Source organism: Taudactylus pleione, unplaced genomic scaffold, assembly GCF_031769625.1.
Source record: "Taudactylus pleione unplaced genomic scaffold, aTauple2 ptg000711l, whole genome shotgun sequence".
Taxonomy (NCBI): Eukaryota; Metazoa; Chordata; class Amphibia; order Anura; family Myobatrachidae; genus Taudactylus; species Taudactylus pleione.
Window position 1 is genome coordinate 12,253,030 of NW_028285113.1, and position 15,020 is coordinate 12,268,049.

Here is a 15,020-nt window from a genome sequence, read left to right on the forward strand (position 1 = left end):
CACAATACTGCTGAATAGCATTATGTGCGGCCGACTTCAAGTAATGTGGAAGTTCTATGGCAGAGGATGTATTTGTCACTACACTATTTGCTTATGGAATGGGCATACTATTGACAAGGGATAATCCCAAATAAGAAAAAGAATTGCATGGTTTGGCCCAGGTTAGCTTCTTGATCCTACACACAGCTAGCCAGAACTTGGACTGAGGACCTGATTCAGCTTTGAGAATAGAGTAAGATACTGTATAGCAAGTAACTATGAATCTGGACAAACCATGTGCAATGCAAGGGGTGCAAATACATTAAAAAAAATTGCATGTGGGGTAAATACTGGCTGCTGTTGTATGTAGGCCACAAATAATGCACAGCTTTATTTTTACACTGCAATTTAGATATCAGATTGAACACACCTAAATCTCTGCACATGTTACATCTGCCCCACCTGCAGTGGAGCATGGTTTTTACCAAGATGCAGTTACTTGCTCTATCTTACTCTATTCCCAAAGCTGAATCAGGCCCTGAGTCCGTCCTTTGGGTCTGTTGCCCTGCCGAATCCATTTGACCAGAACAAACTCACAACCACTGAAGTTTTGGTGATTCTGATTTGCACCCCTGGGCCAGCAGCACTAATGGGACAGTGTATGAAGCTTGAGGGCCTGATGATGCTTCCCCTCATGCAGGTCACTGTAGCAAGTATATATGATATGTAGTATACTGAGCAGAGGCAGGTATCTGGATATCCTGAAGATGCAGCAGACTGAGTAACACTGGAATGAGTGCCAGAAGCTGGACAAAGTCAATATGCAGGAGGTCTGGACTATAGGTAGTATAGCAGAGGCAAGCTACTGCTGATATAGGAGTTGGGTGCTATGTACAATGGAAGCAAGCTACTGCTGATATAGAAGCTGGGTACTATGTACAACGGAGGCAAGCTGCTGCTGATATAGGAGCTGGGTGCTATGTACAACGGAGGCAAGCTGCTGCTGATATAGGAGTTGTGTGCTATGTACAACGGAGGCAAGCTACTGCTGATATAGAAGTTGGGTGCTATGTACAATGGAGACAAGCTGCTGCTGATATAGAAGTTGGGTGCTATGTACAATGGAGGCAAGCTGCTGCTGATATAGGAGTTGGGTGCTATGTACAATGGAGGCAAGCTGCTGCTCATATAGGAGTTGGGTGCTATGTACAATGGAGGCAAGCTGCTGCTGATATAGAAGTTGGGTGCTATGTACAATGGAGGCAAGCTGCTGCTGATATAGGAGTTGTGTGCTATGTACAATGGAGGCAAGCTGCTGCTGATATAGGAGTTGTGTGCTATGTACAATGGAGGCAAGCTACTGCTCATATAGGAGTTGTGTGCTATGTACAGTGGAGACAAGCTGCTGCTGATATAGAAGTTGGGTGCTATGTACAATGGAGGCAAGCTGCTGCTGATATAGGAGTTGTGTGCTATGTACAATGGAGGCAAGCTACTGCTCATATAGGAGTTGTGTGCTATGTACAATGGAGACAAGCTGCTGCTGATATAGAAGTTGGGTGCTATGTACAATGGAGGCAAGCTGCTGCTCATATAGGAGTTGGGTGCTATGTACAATGGAGGCAAGCTGCTGCTCATATAGAAGTTGTGTGCTATGTACAATGGAGACAAGCTGCTGCTGATATAGAAGTTGTGTGCTATGTACAATGGAGGCAAGCTACTGCTGATATAGGAGTTGTGTGCTATGTACAATGGAGGCAAGCTGCTGCTGATATAGAAGTTGTGTGCTATGTACAATGGAGGCAAGCTGCTGCTCATATAGAAGTTGTGTGCTATGTACAATGGAGACAAGCTGCTGCTGATATAGAAGTTGGGTGCTATGTACAATGGAGGCAAGCTGCTGCTCATATAGGAGTTGTGTGCTATGTACAATGGAGGCAAGCTGCTGCTCATATAGAAGTTGTGTGCTATGTACAATGGAGGCAAGCTGCTGCTCATATAGGAGTTGGGTGCTATGTACAATGGAGGCAAGCTGCTGCTGATATAGAAGTTGGGTGCTATGTACAATGGAGGCAAGCTGCTGCTGATATAGGAGTTGTGTGCTATGTACAATGGAGGCAAGCTACTGCTGATATAGAAGTTGTGTGCTATGTACAATGGAGGCAAGCTGCTGCTGATATAGAAGTTGTGTGCTATGTACAATGGAGGCAAGCTGCTGCTGATATAGGAGTTGGGTGCTATGTACAATGGAGGCAAGCTGCTGCTGATATAGGAGTTGTGTGCTATGTACAATGGAGGCAAGCTACTGCTGATATAGGAGTTGTGTGCTATGTACAATGGAGGCAAGCTGCTGCTGATATAGAAGTTGGGTGCTATGTACAATGGAGGCAAGCTGCTGCTGATATAGGAGTTGTGTGCTATGTACAATGGAGGCAAGCTGCTGCTGATATAGGAGTTGTGTGCTATGTACAATGGAGGCAAGCTACTGCTCATATAGGAGTTGTGTGCTATGTACAGTGGAGACAAGCTGCTGCTGATATAGAAGTTGGGTGCTATGTACAATGGAGGCAAGCTGCTGCTGATATAGGAGTTGTGTGCTATGTACAATGGAGGCAAGCTACTGCTCATATAGGAGTTGTGTGCTATGTACAATGGAGACAAGCTGCTGCTGATATAGAAGTTGGGTGCTATGTACAATGGAGGCAAGCTGCTGCTCATATAGGAGTTGGGTGCTATGTACAATGGAGGCAAGCTGCTGCTCATATAGAAGTTGTGTGCTATGTACAATGGAGACAAGCTGCTGCTGATATAGAAGTTGTGTGCTATGTACAATGGAGGCAAGCTACTGCTGATATAGGAGTTGTGTGCTATGTACAATGGAGGCAAGCTGCTGCTCATATAGAAGTTGTGTGCTATGTACAATGGAGGCAAGCTGCTGCTCATATAGAAGTTGTGTGCTATGTACAATGGAGACAAGCTGCTGCTGATATAGAAGTTGGGTGCTATGTACAATGGAGGCAAGCTGCTGCTCATATAGGAGTTGTGTGCTATGTACAATGGAGGCAAGCTGCTGCTCATATAGAAGTTGTGTGCTATGTACAATGGAGGCAAGCTGCTGCTCATATAGGAGTTGGGTGCTATGTACAATGGAGGCAAGCTGCTGCTGATATAGAAGTTGGGTGCTATGTACAATGGAGGCAAGCTGCTGCTGATATAGGAGTTGTGTGCTATGTACAATGGAGGCAAGCTACTGCTGATATAGAAGTTGTGTGCTATGTACAATGGAGGCAAGCTGCTGCTGATATAGAAGTTGTGTGCTATGTACAATGGAGGCAAGCTGCTGCTGATATAGGAGTTGGGTGCTATGTACAATGGAGGCAAGCTGCTGCTGATATAGGAGTTGTGTGCTATGTACAATGGAGGCAAGCTGCTGCTGATATAGAAGTTGGGTGCTATGTACAATGGAGGCAAGCTGCTGCTGATATAGGAGTTGGGTGCTATGTACAATGGAGGCAAGCTGCTGCTGATATAGGAGTTGGGTGCTATGTACAATGGAGGCAAGCTGCTGCTGATATAGGAGTTGGGTGCTATGTACAATGGCGGCAAGCTGCTGCTGATATAGGAGTTGGGTGCTATGTACAATGGAGACAAGCTGCTGCTGATATAGGAGTTGTGTGCTATGTACAATGGAGGCAAGCTGCTGCTGATATAGAAGTTGTGTGCTATGTACAATGGAGGCAAGCTACTGCTCATATAGGAGTTGGGTGCTATGTACAATGGAGGCAAGCTGCTGCTGATATAGGAGTTGTGTGCTATGTACAATGGAGGCAAGCTGCTGCTGATATAGAAGTTGGGTGCTATGTACAATGGAGGCAAGCTGCTGCTGATATAGGAGTTGGGTGCTATGTACAATGGAGGCAAGCTGCTGCTGATATAGGAGTTGGGTGCTATGTACAATGGAGGCAAGCTGCTGCTGATATAGGAGTTGTGTGCTATGTACAATGGAGGCAAGCTACTGCTCATATAGGAGTTGGGTGCTATGTACAATGGAGGCAAGCTGCTGCTGATATAGGAGTTGGGTGCTATGTACAATGGAGGCAAGCTGCTGCTGATATAGGAGTTGGGTGCTATGTACAATGGAGGCAAGCTGCTGCTGATATAGGAGTTGGGTGCTATGTACAATGGCGGCAAGCTGCTGCTGATATAGGAGTTGGGTGCTATGTACAATGGAGACAAGCTGCTGCTGATATAGAAGTTGGGTGCTATGTACAATGGAGGCAAGCTGCTGCTGATATAGGAGTTGTGTGCTATGTACAATGGAGGCAAGCTGCTGCTGATATAGGAGTTGGGTGCTATGTACAATGGAGGCAAGCTGCTGCTGATATAGGAGTTGGGTGCTATGTACAATGGAGGCAAGCTGCTGCTGATATAGGAGTTGTGTGCTATGTACAATGGAGGCAAGCTGCTGTTGATATAGAAGTTGTGTGCTATGTACAATGGAGACAAGCTACTGCTGATATAGAAGTTGGGTGCTATGTACAATGGTGGCAAGCTGCTGCTGATATAGGAGTTGTGTGCTATGTACAATGGAGGCAAGCTGCTGCTGATATAGGAGTTGGGTGCTATGTACAATGGCGGCAAGCTGCTGCTGATATAGGAGTTGGGTGCTATGTACAATGGAGGCAGACTGATTCAGAGACTGATGCTAATGCGATCGCAACTGCGTTTTCATATGCAACGCAGCTGCAAAAACATGCAAATTTCAGCAAAGATCACCCGAGCATAAAGACACCCACTGCTGCCTTCTCACCTGTGTGCGACGACGCATACTTACATAATCATCGGTAACATCAAAGCACATCGGTGGCCATCTTACCCTTGCAACAGGTCTGACCTGTCGCAGCCTTGGGTGCTCTTCTGACATGCAAAGCTGTGGCTAATTTATGCACACCCATGTAATGGCATTTAAACGGACAGGCACGTCTGTATTTTTGTGATCACTCCCCATTACCACCCCCAAACGCTGACAGTCTGTCATTTACCTAGTGATGGATTCCTCTGTGCATGTGTGATCGCAATGAGATCGCAGCGCACACGCTGAAAATTGCATTAGCGTCATACTTGCCTACTTTTGAAAAGACATTTCAGGGAGATTGTGAAAGTAACATCTATGAGCGCGGCGATAAAGTGGGCGTGTACTGCTACATCTGAGGAGCGTGTCATAAACCTGACTTATATCTAAATGTAAACGAGCCCAAAAGCAGTTAGTAAGACCTATTTGTAAAACTTTTCAGAAAATACATATAGCCATAGGGATCATTGTGCCTTATACCCAATGCAGGGAAATGATAATAATGATTCAATTTGAATGTATATATCTCTGTTTTTTTGTTAATATAACAGCTACATAATGGAGGTAAGCTGCAATCAGGGAGATTGCTAGACTTTTCAGGGAGACAGGGAGATTGCTACTATTTCAGGGAGTCTCCCTGAGAAATCGGTATGAAATACCGGCTGACGCATGGCCGGCAGTTCGATTCCCGGCAGCTGCAGTCCGACAGATGCAGAGATCCCGGCAGCGCCAGCCCGACAGCGCTGGAAATCCCGATCGTCCCTAGGTAAGTACAAACTAACCTAACCCCCATAACCCTAACCATCCTTAGGGGTGCCTAACCCTAATCCCCCCTCTAAGTGCCTAAACCTAAGTCCTCCGGGGGGGGTGCTTAACCCTAACCTCCCCCCGGGGGTGCCTAACCATAACCCCCCTTCCCCTAGCCTAACTAACCCTCCCCGGGGGGGTGCATAACCATAAGTCCCCCCGGGTGCCCTAAACCTAAAATTCCCGGGCTGTCCGCTTGCGGCGCCCGGCGTCGGAAAAATGACAGGCGTCTATATTTAGACGCCTGTCATTTAACCCTCGACTGGATAAAGCAATCGGGAAGCCGGCTGTCGGGCTTACGTCAGCCGGTTTCCCGATAGAATACCCTCCCTGACATGGAGGGAGAGTTGGAAAGTATGATTAGTGTCCATCTCTGAATCAGGCCCTGTATTGGAATTGAGTGCTGTGCACAATTGAATCAGGTTGCAGGTGATGTTTAAAGCTGAGTGCTGTGCACACTGAAGGCAGGCTGCAGGTGATGATTGGAGCTGAGTGCTGTGCACACTGAAGGCAGGCTGCAGGTGATGATTGGAGCTGAGTGCTGTGCACACTGAAGGCCGACTGCAGGTGATGTTTGGAGCTGAGTGCTGTTCACACTGAAGGCCGACTGCAGGTGAGGGCCTGATTCTGAGTTGTGAGAAACTCGATGGTTTACATACAACTGCGATGTTTGGCAATCTGCACATGCGCAGGATCTATGTCTGCAATGACGGCCACATCTAGCAATGCCACCCATGGCCAGGGGGTAGAATTAGGGTGGGACTGCCAGGACTGGAGTGCCAGGTCTGCCCCTGGCTCCTACCCAGTATAGATGTAGATATGCGGGGTACCAGAGGTTGCTTGTTACAACGAATAAAGTTTTTATTTTTATGAGATAAGGCGTGCGTGACTTCATACTCGCCGCAATCGCTGTGCTATCAGACTGAGGAGTCGACCACAGCACGAAGGGCACAGCCGCAGGCAGAGAAGGTACAAGGGATGGTATCTGTGGGCTGCGGGGGCTAGATGCAGGGAGCCTGGGGCTGGAGTTGGATAGACAGAAGATGGTTCTGGCTGGAGAGACAGAAGAGAGTGATGGTTGGAGAGACAGAAGGGGGGTATTGACTGGAGAGACGGAAGGGGGTATTGGCTGGGTAGACGGAAGGGGATGCTGGCAGGGTAAACAGAAGGGGATGCTGGCTGGGTAGACAGAAGGGGATGCTGGCTGGGTAGACAGAAGGGGATGCTGGCCGGGTAGACAGAAGGGGATGCTGGCCGGGTAGACAGAAGGGGATGCTGGCTGAGTAGACAGAAGGGGATGCTGGCTGAGTAGACAGAAGGGGATGCTGGCTGGGTAGACAGAAGGGGATGCTGGCTGGGTAGACAGAAGGGGATGCTGGCTGAGTAGACAGAAGGGGATGCTGGCTGGGTAGACAAAAGGGGGTGTATTTTAAGCTTTTGTTCTTAACATTAGAGTGTATTTATTCAGAAAATATTATTTTGCCAGACACCTAGATACACCCCTGCCTTAAGACTCCAGTTTATTTTTCTAGTGAATCTAAAGTGATTTAGACACTGGTGAAGATGATTTTCTGCCATTGAAACTTGAAAGCTCCTCATCACAAATGCGCATTAGTCTTCCAAACACTGCTATCATTAGTGATGGCTATGGTATGTCATATAGGGAAACTGCTGCCATATCAACTTCAGTTTTGCAAGACTTAGGTCTCATCACTCCCAATGACACCTCATCAGTCACTGATCACTCCAAAGTGAAAACTTCAAAACTGTCTTAGTGAGCCAATCGGAGCGCAGCCCTCGCCCAGCTGCAGTCACTCACACAGCATAGAGAGACACTCACACTGTCAGCGTCAGCTGTGCCTCTGCTCCTCATTGCCTGGATGTAACACACTGGACTCACTTCAGTGGCCTACCCACCAGTGCCTGGCATGATGGACTCTGGAGCCAGACTGTATATGTAAATATAGTGTACCCTCCAGTCCCCACAACACAGCAGCACTGCTAGCTACACTAGAGAGGACACAGTATGTATGTTGCTCCGGGTCTCGCCCCTAGCCACGCCATGATCCCACCCCCTGCCAACCGTGTTGCATGGTTTATTGCACATGTGCAACTCATAAATACATTTTACCATTGAATACTTTTGATGCAATGATTGGTTACCATTGTATCAAAAGTTTAATTGGAGGAAGTCCAGCTATCATTTGAGGGTGGGCTTCCGATGTCCATCCCTACCTCCTAGAAAATAATATTTTATGAGTCAGAATACCTGAATATGGTGCCAGTCGATCTCAGGAGCACACACGGCACAGATGGCATTTTGTGGAAAATTGCAATATTTTGACTTTTTTTTGGGGGTGGCAGGGACCCCCTCTTAAACATCTACCCCGAAGGTTTGTACCTAACTTGAGTTCAACTGAAGTGTTTTCACCTAAAAACAACTTCATTGCCAAAATATGTGCCCCAAAACCGCGCCTTCACCTGACTACAAAATATCCTAATTTCTGTCAAATTTTCAAAACTCCAAGCGCCCGCTGGGGATAGTGAAAATGATCCAACCGAGCTGTAATTTTGTACACGAGTTACTGTTATGGACCCACAACTTTTCCACACTATTGGAATTTAAAACTCGCAATTTACTTTTTTTCGCCCCACCCTAATGTCCATGCTTGTGAACAGGTGACTTAATAATTACCTTAGGGATGTGCAGGCTCGGATATGTTCGAGTTTGCACGCCGAGTTCGGATTTTTCCCTCCAAAAAAATGGAACTCAGAAAGAGGCAAAACGTTATCTTGCATGGACAAATATCATCATTCCTGGACTTTAGTACACCATCTGTGCGCAACCATGGATTTGAGTACTGGAGGCCTAATTCAGAATTGTACGCTAATGCTGCCGTTGCTGCGTGTGTGTACGCAGCTGCTTTGCGGAAATATGCAAATGTCGCAGACACTGGGAGATGTATTGAGTCACTCACCGAAGGCTTTGCAAATCCAAGCATCTTCAAAGACGCAGCACCTGTCGCAGATCATTGGAATATCGCAGTCCGGAGTGAGTTTATGGTCCCGCTGAATCTTGCTGGGAATGGAGACGTCCGAGCCATATTTCTTGCATACGGGATCACAGGCGCAGGATGTGATATGCCCCCAAAGTGGTTATGAAACGCCTGCATTCATTGCCACCACTTCCTGTTATCTCCCCCAAACGTTCCCTCTCTGGCAATCACACTGAGTAAAAAGTCGCTGCGAGTGACTACGGTATTGTATCATGACGCGTGCGCACTTGCACAGTGCGACCTAGATGAATGCGTAGATTGCCGATAATCGCTCAACTGCCAAAACATCGGCGCAGTGTACTGAATCTGGCCTGATATTGGGAACCTCTGTATTAGGCAGCTGCGGTTACACTACAGCACTTTGTGACGGTCATGTAGAGAGCTCCTTTATTAAAACATTTCCATGAATAAAATACAATTATCTCATTTATTTCCTTTTGTGTTTGCGGTCAAAGCTCTTAATTACATGACTAGACACGCCAGGCTGACTCTAAGACAGAGATCTTGTCCGTTCGCTACAGTGATCATTTACTTAGCGGTGGGATAGGCAATCACTGATACAGCATAGTAATTACCAGCTGTAATGTAGAATATGTAAAGCACACAACACAACCAAATGCATATTTCTGCAGCAGAATGCACATAACTGAGAATGGAAGATGAGATTATTCTGCAAGACTGAAACCATTTCCACATTTTAACTGAATTTCATATATTGAACTCTGAAAATAAATGTCCTGCAGGAAGTTTGGTAGAACACATCAGTATAACCTGTTTCATTCTACAGTGTGATCATGTTCTGCTCCTGTCCTCTATACTCCTTGATCAACATTGATATTCTTATTATCACTCGTTACTAATCTTAAATAGTGCTCCAACCAATCATTGGTTGGAGCACTGATTGGTTGGAGCACCAGGGGCTTATTTATAATGGGTCCAGGAAGTGTGGCGCACACTGGCCCCCCTGCTTCCAGGGGGGGCCAGCATTGCACACCCTGCACCCATCCTTTTTTTTTTTTCATACTTACCTCTCTGAAGTCCCATGGAGTACCGCTACACAAAACACCTGGAAAATTGCCGCCGTGGCCATTTTCCCGGCGTTTTGCACATGCCTCGTAGGAAATAACCAGGTAAGTGGCTGCCGTGCCATTTCCCCGGTGACCTGCGCATTCACAAACTAGTGCCCAGAGCCTACTGCTGCTGTCAGTTTGCTGACAGCAGTCGGGGAGAGAAGAGGACTCCGGACGGGGAGTGAACAAGGGCCCCCTCCTCTTTTAATACACCTCTGTGGAGCACCATTTAAGATTAGTAACAAGGGATAAGAAAATCACTCATAAATGAGGCCCTTGATATCATTGATTGCAATTGGAAAATATTTACCAAGTTGCTGCAACGGGGGCGTTTCTAGAGAGAAGGGGGCCCGTGTGCAGTCTCTGTCCGGGGCCACCTCCTCTCTCTCTCCGGCGGTTGGCTGCGATCGCCGCACCTGTAGACTCTGGGCACTAGAGTGTCCCTGGAGTCTACAGCGCATGCACATGTCACCAGGAAAATGGCGCCGCGGCCATTTTCCCGGTGTTTTACCTACTGCACATGTGCAAGATGCAGGGAAAATGCCCGCGGCGGTCATTTTCCAGGCGATTTTATCAGCGCTGATACCGGGGCACTTCGGAGGCGGAGAGGTAAGTATTAAACATATGGGTGCAGGGTGTGCGTTGTAGGCCCCCTGTGGTGTATATACGTCCCTGTGCTGCAATACGGCTTATGTTCTATTGGTACTTATTGGTTAAGGGCCTAAGTCAGAGGCTCATGCCGCTGCTGCTGCGTCTGTGTATGCAGTTGCTGTGCAAATGTTGCAGCCACCAGGATTTGTATTGATACGTCCACCTGTACCCTTGCAGATCCAAGCATGTGAGTGCAAAGATGCAGCATCGGCTGCAGATCATTCCATTATCGCTGTTCTGAGTAACCCTGTGGCTACTCATAATGGCCACAGGAACTAAGACGCTGGAGACATGCTCACTGTGTATGGGATCGCAGATGCAGGCTGTGATACACCAAGGAAATGGTCCTGACACTCCTGCTTTCTCTGCCGCCACTCCCAATTACCTCCCCTGAATGCTCGCTGACTGTAATAAGTTTCTGCAAAAGAATACAGAAATGCACCTTGAGACATGCGTAGTGTGACTTAGACGCATGTGCAGTTTACTGATAAACGCTCAACTGTGAAAATATCGACATTGCTTTTGTCTGCAATCATAAATTAGGTGGGAAGTCCAGCAGCAGAGCAATTTGTCCCGGGTGGAACGGGTCATGTTGGAGGGTAGGCACATCATGTGTGAGAAAAACATTTGCAATAATTATCACTATATGACTTTTGGACTATGACCACTAGATGGCACAATGCTCTGTAGTAAGTCTTCTCTGACATCTAACTGCTGATGGTGAAATGATGGAAGAGGTGAAATTGTGTATTCACACAGTTTCCCATCTGTTCTGTGGTATGGAGAGAGATGGTAGAGTCACAGAAGTTTGCAGAAACCAAAGGGAGCATTTGTACAGTAAGCTGTGCTCTATGTCAGAGGTTCCCAAATACAGTCCTCAAGGCTCCCCAACAGTTCAGGTTTTAGAGATACCATGGTTGAGCACAGGTGACTACTTAATTAGTGCCTCAGTCAATTTGATTTAACCACCTGTGCTCAAGCATGGATATCTCTAAAACCTGAACTGTTGGGGAACCTTGAGGACCGCGTTTGGGAACCTCTGCTCTATGTATATTATAGCAGCAGGCACATAGATTCACCTAGATTTACAGAGCACTGTGAAAACAAGATTTAAGGAGTGAGATTATTGAAATTAGCATTTTTAGGGGCATTCCTTGCTGTGCAGCCGCCATATAGATATAAAATATACTAGGACCTGTCCTACGACAGGTCTTAGAGGTCAATTTACTAAGCAGTGTTAGAGACAGAGTGAAAAGTGATAAGAAAGTAATAAGGTGCCAGCCAATCAGCTCCCAACTGTCATCTCACAGGCTTTTTGAAAAATGACAGTTGGGAGCTGATTGGCTGGCACCTTATCACTTTCTTATCACTTTTCACTCTGTCTCCTAACACTGCTTAGTAAATAGACCCCTTAGTCTGTCCATGCTCCGCCTCATTCCACCTTTGTCCTCACCTCCATCCTCTGTTCCTTGTCTCTCATCCTCGTTGTCTGTACATGCCTCCATCCTACCTGCTTCACCTCCGTCCCCATTATACTCCTCTGCCTGCAGTGTGAGTCGTTTTAGGGGGGTCGCGTTCCCCGCCTCCAACTGCGCATGTTACAGACGGGATGCCAGTGCTAGGAATCCTGGCAGTTAAATCCCGACACTGGCATTCTGACAGGGTTAGGATACCAACATTTGTCGGTAGGTATTCTTCTAACCCACTCCCACTACCTAGCCTAACCCTCCCTTCCCAGTGCCTGAACCTACCCTCCCCCCTAGTGCCTAAACCTAACCTCTCCCAGTTAGTGCATATCCCTCCCCCTAGTGCCTAACCCCAACCACGCCAGTGTCAGACTGGGGCAGGAAGGCCCCACCGGGGGAGTGCAGTCATAGGGGCCCATACTTAGGGGTGTGGCTAGTCTCAACAGAGGCTTGGTTAACCATTAGAGAGTGCATGGTCTGGGTCCATTTAAAAATACATTTAGTAAAAACACTGCTAGTGCATGCAAGATATTGTACCAGATTAATAACAGTATTGCATTGTCAAAAATAGTCCTGTGCAGTATAATGTAACATATGTATAATGTAAATTTCAAGTGCACAGTCTGGAACCTGATCCCTAGAGTAAGGGATGGGCCCTCAGGCAGTGAGACCCACCGGGGGTTTCCCCTGTGGTCCAGTCCGACCCTGAACCACGCTACTTACCTTTGGGATGCCGGCGGTTGGGATGCCCGCACCAGGATTCTGACAGGTGTCGGGATTCCGGCGCCGGTATTTTAAGAGCCAGCATCTCCTGTGTCGGTATTCCATTAGAGACATGACATACTTATCCAATTATTACTTTTTATATAGGTAAATGTATGAAAGGAGTAAACATAAAACACCTTTACTAAAGTTGGACGTACATTGTCAGACGATAGACAGCCTGAAACTAGCAGATATTGTGGTCATACATGGTCACCTGATATCTCGTTTCCTGCCCAAGGGGAGGGGGGTACTTTTCTCTGCTCCACCCATGTGAACGAACAGGTGAATAATGTTGGTCTCTCGGGCAGGGGCAGCACACACTGCCTGATGCGGACGACTTGCAGCTCACAAATTGTCAGATCTGTCGGACATGCTGGACAATTCGGCATGTCCGATAATTTCTGGTCAGTCGTGGCTACACACCAAGTGATTATTGTCCAGATCCACTGATTATCGGCGTTTCGGGACGATATTGTATAATTTACTCCCAGCATAAGTGACCGCTACACGACCTTAAGCTGGGTGACCCAGCCGTGCGATGTAACAATACATTCCGTGTGCACCGTATACACTGCAGGATCTGGTGTATGACAGCGCCATGTGTTGTTATATGCTGCATGTAACAGCACCGCATCATTCATTGCAATGTCCAGTTGGATGTACACACTATACATTGTGTATGATATATATCGTTCCGCATCGACCAGTGTCCGTTATGTTATTAACTAAGAGTATTGACACCTACTAGGCATGTCGGAGACCTTAGGAGCTTATGGGGGAGATTTATCAAGCCTCGGAGAGAGATAAAGTAGAGAGGTATAAAGTACCAGCCAATCAGCTTCTTACTGCCATTTTACATGCTGTGTTTGAGATATTACAGTTAGGAGCCCTAATTGGTTGATACTCTCTCCCTGTATAAGGGATGCGACCACACCAGGTAAGTAGTTGCATTTATTTTAACACACTTTTTTACAATTTCAATACACCATTTCAATAACTATTAGTTACCAAGGTAAGATAATAAGAATGTGTGGTAAGAACTGCCGCACCTAATATTCGGGGGGCTCCCGCCCGAATTGGGAGGGCAGCAAGTATGACATTGGCCCCTACAGGAAAAAAATAAAACACACTGACCTCATTAGGAAAAACAAACACATTGGCAAAGCGCTGTACGGACCACATCTCAGCCATACTTGCTATCTCTCCCTGATTGTCAGGGAGACTCCATGAAATCTCCCTGAAGAGTCCAGCAATTTCCCTGATTGCATTTTACCCCTATTATGTAACTGTTACATATATAAAAAAAAAATATTTACATTCAAATGGGATCATTAGTATCATTTCCCTGCATTGGTATAAGGCCCAATGATCCCTATGGCTGCATGTATTTTCTAAAAAGTATCAGTGTGTTTTCATCAACAAATAGATCTTACTAACTGCTTTGGGGCTCATTTACATTTGGATGTAAATTTAATGTTATGACACGCCTCTCAGATGTAGAAGTACACACCCACTTTACCGCCACGTTCATACGTGTTACTTTCACATGTCCCTGAAATGCTTTTTCAAAAGTAGGCAAGTATGATCTGAGCCATCGGGAAGAGTGCAGCACTACCTAGGCCAGGAGTTAGGACTGGTGATGCTGCGGTTGCCACCAGTCTCGATCAGTCCGGGACCCCGTCAGCGGCTGGCAAGCACCCCCTAGGACTAACCCTGTATTTAATATTGATACACACAATGATTAGACTATAAATTTCTGTGACCAGGGTTGCCTGGGGGGGCACAAAGTATCGAGGACAGAGCCTCCACAAAACAACCCAGAATCCCAATTTCGCGTAAGTAGGCCTCCGCATACCTTGCCCACCCCAGGAATTTCTCCTGGCAGCCTGTCTGTGGTTTTCAAATAGATATCTCCTTTCTTAAAACAGTTCTATGAAATATAATGCAGCTATTTCATTAATTTGGTTTGTTAATTTGTAAAAATGAAAGGACTTTGTTGTAAGCTGTAGAAGCTGTTAATTACATGACTAGACGAGCCAGACTTGCTTTGAGACAGATCCTTTGTCTGCTCATTATAGCAATCATTAACTTAGTAGTGGATAAGACAATTATTGATACAGCATAGTAATTATGAGTCGTTCTGATGAAAACTAGAGAATGTGTAATAATCCTGCAGCAAGATGCACCTTCATAACTGAGAAAAGAGGATGACATTATCTGTAAGGATGGAAATAAATGCATGTTTGAACTGCACACGGGCAGATTTACTGTATCAGCTTTTTAAAGTTTCGGCCCTATACATCAAAGGGTTAGGGGCCTATTCATCATTGAAGGCCGAATGGCCACCGATGATGAAGTTTTGAACTCGCCGCGA